The 7,735-nt window shown below is 34.3% G+C and overlaps 1 protein-coding gene across 1 annotated transcript in view; it reads left to right on the forward strand.

The window, feature by feature from the left end:
* The first annotated feature begins 6,964 nt into the window (after nt 1–6,964).
* Nucleotides 6,965–7,735, forward strand: part of LOC137655042 (lysoplasmalogenase TMEM86A-like) — a 15,160-nt gene continuing 14,389 nt past the window's right edge. Inside the window, exon 1 of the mRNA XM_068388937.1 lies at nt 6,965–7,048. The gene's annotated coding sequence lies outside the window, so the exon portion shown is untranslated. The remainder of the gene's footprint in view (nt 7,049–7,735) is intronic.

Below are 7,735 nucleotides of genomic sequence, written 5' to 3' on the forward strand. Positions count from 1 at the left end.
TGCTCCTCAGGTCAATACATTTTTTGAAAGATACCAGTTTTCAGCGCAGGCTTATCAGAAAGAAAATGAAAGTTTAGATGCATTTGTGACTAGACTAAAGAATTTAGCTGTTTCTTGTGAATTTCTAGAGTTAGAGAATGTTATCATAGATCAAGTAATTGCACATTGCACATCAGAAGAGCTAAGAAAGAAATTATTGCAAGATAAAGATTTAACATTAGAAAAGGTATTGTTAACAGGCAGAGCTTTAGAAACATCAAATAGGCAAAGTAACATAATAGGTAGTTCTACAAGCAATAGAATGGAAAATTCTAAAATTAATACAGTAGGTTGTAAGTGGAAAACCAATGAGAATCAGAGAAGGAATATGACAAAGCCTAGTCATAGAAAAGTGCCTAACATTAATGTTCATAAATATCAGAATCAGGTTTATACACAGAAACAACAGGAAAAACTCAAGTGTTTTAGGTGTGGTAAAACTGATCATCTTGCATACGAAGCAAAGAAATGCCCTGCTACTGGACAGACATGCCAGAATTGCAGAAAGCTGGGTCATTTTGCAACTGCTTGTAGATTTCCTAAACAGTACGCAAAGAAAATAAATGCTACAGTTGATACTATGGGTCAAGAGAATAATGAGGAAAATGTTCATGATAATCAGGTTAGTTCAGAAACTGATTTTGCGTTTCGCATAAACTCAGTCAACAAAGGTGCAAAGAAACATATCATGGTAGAAGTAATCATCAATGGTAAACCAATTTGGATGCAAGTTGACACAGCAGCCGATGTATCGATTATGTCTGAGAAAATGGCTAAAAGCATTCCTAATTTGTTATTAGAAGGTACAAATAGAGTTTTGAAAAGTTATAATGGTTTTGATATTCAGGTGATAGGTGCTTCGAACGTAGAAGTACAGTACAAAGAACAGAAATTAGAGAGAATGCCATTAACAGTAGTAAAAGGTAATGGACAAACTTTGCTAGGTTTAGATTGGCTACAGTATTTGAAGTTAGATTGGCCTAGTATTTTGAAGGTTGCAGGTAGACAAGATGAAAACAAAAATGAAATGTCTATGGATGATATCATATCAGAGTTTCAAGATGTATTTGAAGATAAAATAGGTTCAGTAAAGAACGCAAAGGCAATTTTAGTTTTGAAACCTGACAGTTCTCCTAGATTTTTTGCTCCGAGACCAGTACCGTATGCATTGAAAAGTGCAGTTGAAACAGAAATCAGGAGATTAGAAAGTGAAGGTTCTTGGGAAAAGGTTACATATTCAGATTGGGCTACACCATTAGTTCCTATTGTGAAGGAAAGTGGACAGGTTAGGTTATGTGGAGATTACAAAGTAACGTTAAATCCACAACTGCAAGTAGCTCAACATCCCTTACCAAATCCGAAAGACATGTTTGCAACTATGTCAGGATGCAGTGTTTTTTCTAAATTAGATTTAAGACAAGCATTTCAACAGCTTCCCATGGATGAAACTTCACAAGAATTATGTACAGTAAATACATCCTTAGGTTTGTTTAGGCCAAAGAGATTACCTTATGGAGTTGCAAGTAGTCCAGCTATATGGCAACAAACTATGGATAAGATTTTTTCAGGAATGCAAGGAGTATTCATTTTTATAGATGATATTTTAATTGCGGGTAAAGACACAAGAGAACATAGAGAAAGATTGCGAACAGTTCTGAAGAAGTTGAAGGAACATAATCTTAGAGTAAATAAGAACAAATGTATTTTAGAAGTTGATTCTGTGGAATACTTAGGTTTTGTAATAAATGGCAAGGGTATTCACAAAACTAAAGAGAAGATTAAATCTGTACAATCAACAAAAGTGCCAGAAAATGTTAAGGAATTACAATCATTTCTAGGTTTAGTAACATTTTATGGGAATTTTATTCAGAATTTGTCTACAATTGCACATCCATTGTATAATCTGTTGAATAAGGGTGTAGAATGGAAGTGGACAAAAGAGTGTCAGGAATCTTTTGAAAGAATCAAGCAGGAAATAACATCACCTACATTCTTAGTACATTATCAAATGGATTTACCAGTTAAATTAGTATGTGATGCATCAAACATAGGTTTAGGTGCAGTATTATCTCATGTAATGCCAGATGGAACAGAAAAACCAATTGCATTCACTTCTAGAGTATTGAACAAGGCAGAAAGGAATTACTCTCAAATAGAAAAGGAAGGTTTAGCATTAGATTATGGAGTTAAAAAATTCCATATGTATCTTTATGGTAGGAAAAAGTTCACACTTGTTACAGATCATAAACCTTTATTAGCAATATTGGGTCCAAAAGCAAGTTTACCTACGTTGGTAGCTGCAAGACTACAACGTTGGGCAGTTACGTTAGCAGCGTACCACTATGATATAGAATACCGTCCAACATCAAATATGGGTAATGCAGATGCTTTATCCAGATTACCCGTAGACAAAGCTCCAGAAGAGTATGATGACAGTGTTCTGTTAATTTCTGTATATGATGTACCAATAACTGCGAAAGATGTAGCACACAGTACCAAGCAAGACCCAGTACTTAGTAAGGTTTTGGAAAGTTTAATGACAGGTAGGGACTTATGTGGAAAGGAGGAAAATTGTAAACCGTATAAGGATATATGGTATGAACTGAGTGTGACACAAGGAATAGTGATGAGAGGTTCCAGGGTAGTTATTTCTAATTCACTGAGAAATAAGGTTTTGTCTGAAATACATGCTGATCACCAAGGTATTGTAAGATCAAAGTCCATTGCGAGAACTTTTGTATGGTGGCCAGGTGTAGATAAAGATGTGGAATGTTATATAAAGAATTGTATGAATTGTGTTATGCAACAAAACAATCCTCAATTGGCTAGAATGCACCCGTGGGAGTTACCCAGGTATCCATGGCAAAGAGTGCATATAGATTTTGCAGGTCCTTTTTTGAATTATTTGTTTTTGATAGTAGTAGATGCTTACAGTAAGTGGCCAGAAATTATCCCAATGAAGACAACAACGTCTTACGCCACAATAAAAGAGTTAATGCAAATTTTTTCAACGCATGGTATTCCAGAAAGAATTGTTACAGATAATGGTCCACAGTTTACCTCACAAGAGTTTAAAGAATTTTGTAATGTAAATGGTATAAAGCATACATTTTCAGCTACATATCATCCATCCACTAATGGAGAGGCTGAAAGATTTGTCCAAACGTTTAAACACAATATGAAGTGTAGAAAAGCAAATTCAGGTAATATATTTTTGCATGTATCAAAATTTTTATTGTCTTATAGAACAACGCCGCACAGCACAACAGGCGTGGCACCCTCAAATTTGTTAATGGGGAGGAGGATAAGGTGTAAGTTAGATTTGTTGTATCCAAGTTTGCAAAGTGATTTAGAAGATAAAGGGTATAAACAAGTAGCAAAGCTTCCTAATGTAAGATATTTTTCACCTTTGTCTGATGTCATGGTAAGATCGTACAACACTCCAGAGAAGTGGGTACCAGGAGAGATTGTAAGAGAGATAGGAAATTTACATTATGATGTTCGTGTTGGTGATAATGTTGTAAAACGTCATGTTGATCAATTACAGCCGTTAAACAGAAAGACAGTAGAGCATGTGAATGTTAGAGATGAGAAACTTAAAGAAGTAGTTAGATCAAATGAGTCAAATATTAACCAAGATGGTCCAACATCCAATGTAGATTCAGAACCAATTCATGTACCAGTACAAGATGAGGTTAAAGTGCTTCCTAATAGGATTAACAGAGGAAAGCCCCCTGAGAGATTAGATTTATGAATATTTTTACAATGTCAAGTTAAGGGGGAGGAGACTGTTATGTATTATTGTAACAATGTACTATATTATTTCAAGTGTTGCAGGTATTGCGCAACATTGCATCATATTGCATGAATAAGACATGTTATGCTTTATACATAAGAGTAATGATTTGTTTTGGTATTAGGATTCAAACATTTGTTGATTACCTCAGATAGGATGTGATTCTTTATGATTTGTACTGGAGTAGGATTTAAGTCTTTTCAGAGCGATGCTCTTTTGTTTAGCAATGTTTTGGTTTGTCAGATTTGCGTAAGACGCTCCATACGCACTTGGGAGTCAGCTGTCACAGAGTGAACATTACAATGTAGTCTTTTAAACATTAAATGTATTTTTAAGAATACCAACGTCTTATTATCCATCAAGCACACATTGACGAGATGGGATCAGCTGAGAAATAATTACTAACGATTGTTCATCTATGTTCCAGGTAATTATTATGGTTAATAGAACTTCCTACCAAAATATCAATATCGAACAGTATGCTTGTGTTTTTAGGTAGTTATTGAACATCCAACGCAAGCTTGCAAAGTAGTTATCGGTTTTGGGTGATCCTTGGGCACTTCCAAATAACATAAAAAAGTGTGTCCTTATCTAACTATTGGATACAGGTAGAGAGAGAGAGAGCGCAGCTGCTAGGATAATGCAAACGAAGGCTATATCATTCTGACGTATATTAATTGGGATAGTCAGTTCCCACAGTATTTAAGGATGTTCTATAGAGAAATGTATTAAGGAATTAAAATATATCAGTGTGATTATACTTTTCGATCACTATTATCGAAAACGATTGCATTTCTTATGGGAATAAAAGACAAGACCTCTTTATCTCTCTAATATATATATATATATATATATATATATATATATAGATATAGATATATATAGATATATATATATACATATACTGTGTATATATATATATATATATATATATATATATATATATATATACATATATATATATATACAGTATACTGTATATATCCTTAATCATCGCATTTCTTTGAGTGTTATTGGTAATTTCTCTACCCCTCACATTCGAACCATCAAACGATGTCTTGGTTGTTTAAACGTCGGCCACCTTTCGGGGCAAGAAGGGCATGATCTCTCCAAGTCAGGTCTGGCGAGGCGACACCGGTTTTGTTGCTGGGTGTACAATTGTCAATGTACAATTATACACTTGTACAATTGTATGATAATTGTACACACATGTAAATGGTACTTTACATCCGGAAGATTAATTTCACAAAGGTATTTAAAATTTGAGCAAGATATCAAGTGTCACTCTAGTCAGATCTACTTTCAGAAATTGAAACTCTTTATGAAACAGCATTGAGATTTTACATTCCATGTCCTATATTTGAATTATTATTAGACCTTTTTTTTATCAGAGTAGACTCCATAGAGTTTATTTCTAACATAAACCAACATTGCATTGTTATTTTGAGCATATCCTATACTTTTCCTATGTTATTCAATTCTGTTTTCAAGTGTTTAACCTGTTTGATAAATATAACATTTAACACATGAATTGCATCTTATGTGATATGCAAATCCTTTGGTTCTGTATTGCATTGTTCATCATTAGTGCTATATTAACGTTGAAAATATTTAGCAATTGGGGACCATCTTTATTACAATACAAGAATCGAGTTTTGATCAACTTTCACCATTAAAGTCCTTTCTTTTAAAGCAATTATTTTTGACGGAGATTATTTTTCTTAATTGGTTTCTATGATTAGAAGAGACGATGCAGCCTATTGTATATTCCATGGTTATAAACCTAAGCGATTTTTTAACAAATCTGAAAGAGAGAGAGAGGTTTATTCTGTTACTGCAATTTATCATTTTAAAAATAATTTTGCATTATTTTGACTTTTTAAATAAAAACTTATTCTCTAACAAACTTTCAGAAGTATTTATTCGGCGTAAATAGAGAAATCATCAGTTTATAATCGCTTAACTTGATAACATGAATAGTCAATGGGAATTTATGAAAAACCATCATAAAAAACAACAAGACTTTCTATCAATGACTATTCAGTACAAACTTATTTTTCTTTACAAATACATAGCACTTTTTCTCTTAAAACAGTGATATTTTTAATGCTATCGTAAGGAAAAGATTTGCATTTCTCTCCCTTACTGAAAGTATAACCTATGCAGGTTACTCATCCGGTATTCCTTTGTCCGTCCTGGCTTTAGTGCCTGTTAAGGACACAGGAATATGCAATTACTTTCCCATCAAAAGTAAGTACAAAACAGACTAATTACCTTTACTTACCACGTTGTTTGCCTAACATTAGTAAAAAAAAAACAATATATATAAAATATAGAAATGAGGGCTACCCCAGTAACTATCATGAAAGTATTGTAGTAAACTTTCTGCTTCCCTATTTCCCAGGAATACCTGTTGCTCATCTTTATTTGGCTGATAATTATTGAATAAGATTGTGGTGGACTATTGGACAAGTCCTTGCCTAGCGTTCTGCTGAACTGGAGGTAAAGTCACGCTTAAAATGGATAGTTTCTTGTAGTGTCTGCAACCACACCATCCTTGTAAGATAAGGATAGGGGGTTTGGAGGAGTCTATAGGCCTACCTGATTAGTAATACGTAGCCATTGCCTGTCTCTCCCTGCTCCTTGCTTGGGTGGAGAGCGGTTTGGGCGCTGATCATAGGGCATTGTCACTGTCCCCGGTGACCTATAAACCTTCTGAAAAATGCTCAAAACTTACAATCACTTACACTTTGTCATTCTATTTTTTATGGAATGCGATATCGTGTAGCTTAATTTTATAGATAATGATCAACAGAATGGATCTATACATACGAAAATGAGAGTTAAGAGACTAATTCATGAATATATCTATAATTCCACAATATTTAATCTCTATGCTACTTTTGCAAAGATTAATCCTTTTTCGGTCTGTGAAATAATAATAAAAAATCTTCTGTGATTATTTGCTGAATCGAGGTTCTCTGACGTCTTACATAATGAATAGCATCGTACATGTGGCAAGTGAACCAACCAGTTATTAGATAACGTTATCGCTGCCACGTGAGAGGGTAAGAGCATGTACTGCAAAATAACTCTCTCTCTCTCTCTCTCTCTCTCTCTCTCTCTCTCTCTCTCTCTCTCTCTCTCTCTCTCTCTCTCTCTCTCTTGGTATTGAGTATCTTATTACAGCTGCTGTGGCCACACAGCAACGAGGTGAGAGTCTGTTTAGTATTGTGAATTGTGACACAAAATATACCGGAATAGAAATGGAGTGAATTTAGTTCATATTATGATTGGAGAAGAGTGGAAAGATAAATCTTCAAGTGAACAATTTTTTGGATGAAAAGGAAAACAGAGATATATATATATATATATATATATATATATATATATATATATATATATATATATATATATATATATATATGTGTGTGTGTGTGTGTGTGTGTGTATACACTATATAATGTGTGTATGCGTATGTGTGCGCGTGTATGTATGAGTGTGTGTTTGTGTTTATTGTTTAAAAAATCGTATAGCAATGTGTGGAGAGTTTGAAAGTGTTGCATCTCATCGTAAACTTACACGAATACCAGCAACTTTGAGACAACATGAAGCTCCCACTGATTGTCCTGGCGGAGAAATAAATTTTCTGGTACAGGGGAATATGACATCTTAGAGGGCCCACACGAATTTCAGTAACCCTCAAATATGTATTTTATTTTGGATAGCAACTCCGGATGCATGGGTTAGTTATATCATCATCTCCTCCTACGCCTATTGACGCAAAGGGCCTCGGTTAGATTTCGCCAGCCGTCTCTATTTTGAGCTTTTAATTCAATACTTCTCCATTCATCATCTCCTTCTTCGCGGTTCGTATTCCTCAGCCATGTAGGTTAGTTA

The sequence above is a fragment of the Palaemon carinicauda genome, chromosome 16 (assembly GCF_036898095.1).
Source record: "Palaemon carinicauda isolate YSFRI2023 chromosome 16, ASM3689809v2, whole genome shotgun sequence".
Taxonomy (NCBI): domain Eukaryota; kingdom Metazoa; phylum Arthropoda; class Malacostraca; order Decapoda; family Palaemonidae; genus Palaemon; species Palaemon carinicauda.